Here is a 1,697-nt window from a genome sequence, read left to right as displayed (position 1 = left end):
CACAGATTCTATAGCGGTTTGCAGCGGGAATCGGGTTAATGTCACGTGAAAAGTTTGCTCTGTCTGTCTGTCTGTCTGTCTGTCTGTCTGTCAGCTGTCATGGCTTTGTCTCTATCGTTTAATAACTATTTTAATAACATATCACCGTCATTATCATCATCATCATCATCATCATTATTATTGTTATTATTATTGTTGTTATTATTATTATTGTTGTTATTATTATTGGTATTGTTATTATTATTGTTGTTGTTATTATTGTTGTTGTTATCATTATTATTATTATTGTTATTGTTATTATTGTTATTATTGTTATTATCATCATCATCATTATTATTATTAGAATTATTATTATTATTGTTGTTGTTGTTGTTGTTGTTGTTGTTGTTGTTGTTGTTGTCACAGCTACAATGGGATCCAAAAGTCTGATACAACAATTTTCATTGTAAATTGTATTATTGACAACAACCTCTGTTACAAGAAAAATCTTTGACATATTTTCATTTGATATTTCACGTCAAAATGTAATTTTCTTAGTTTTCTGTTATTCATGTGAAAATTTTCTTAGTATTTGCTCAGTCCCCTTTGCTTTAATGACAGTGTACACTTGGGGTAACATGCAAAATCTAATAATCCACTTAAAAATCTAAGGATCCATCGGAGTGTCCTCTGAACACGTGTTTCAGTATTAGGCCTTAGGAAAATCTGACTTTTTGTACAAAGTTTGCTTAGAGACATATTTAATTATTTAATATGTATTTGTTTAATATTTATTTCCAATTTTAAATTAAAAAAACACTGTATAATTTTTTTGTTTGTTTCTTATTATACATACTTCAATTCTTTATTCTATTTTTTTTAAATATATTGTATTGTTCTGTATTTTATTGGGAAATATCCACATAGATACATTCAGTTCAGATAATCTAGGACAAATTTACAGTTATTAACAGACCGACAGTGTTGTCAGCAAAGAACAACATTGCCAGTGAGCACAAAAGAACAACGAAGGACGGCACAGGGGCACAGCAGGTAGAATTTGATCTTGAACTTACACTGGAACCCTGTTTGGACTTTCACATGTTTTTCTCATGTGGATGGTTGAATTGGCTACACTAAATTACTAAATTACCTGTTATGCATAAGTATTCACCCTATTTTGAAACTTTTCTAATGTAATGAAGTGAAACAACCTGAAATTTAAATAATGCATGTATACTTTGAAAAAATGAGGAATATATTTAGTGTCATGATCAATACTATGGGTATTGTAAATGCATTTCCATTACCCTTTTAAATTCTTTTCAATTCAATTCAATTCAAATGTATTCGTATAGTGCTTTTAACAATGGACATTCATTCATTCATTCATTTTCTACTGCTTATCCAAACTTCTCGTGTCACGGGAAGCCTCGGGCATCATTGGGCATTAAGGCAGGATACACCTTGGATGGATTTCCAACCCATCGCAGGGCACACACACACACTCTCATTCACTCACGCAATCACACACTACGGACAATTTTCCAGAGATACCAATCAACCTACCATGCATGTCTTTGGACCAGGGGAAGGAAACCGGAATACCTGGAGGAAACCCCTGAGGCACAGGGAGAACATGCAAACTCCACACATACAAGGCGGAGGCGGGAATCGAACCCCCAACCCTGGAGGTGTGAGAAGAACATGCTAACCAC

Source organism: Tachysurus fulvidraco, chromosome 13 (genome assembly GCF_022655615.1).
Source record: "Tachysurus fulvidraco isolate hzauxx_2018 chromosome 13, HZAU_PFXX_2.0, whole genome shotgun sequence".
Lineage (NCBI taxonomy): Eukaryota > Metazoa > Chordata > Actinopteri > Siluriformes > Bagridae > Tachysurus > Tachysurus fulvidraco.
This window is presented reverse-complemented; position numbering follows the sequence as displayed.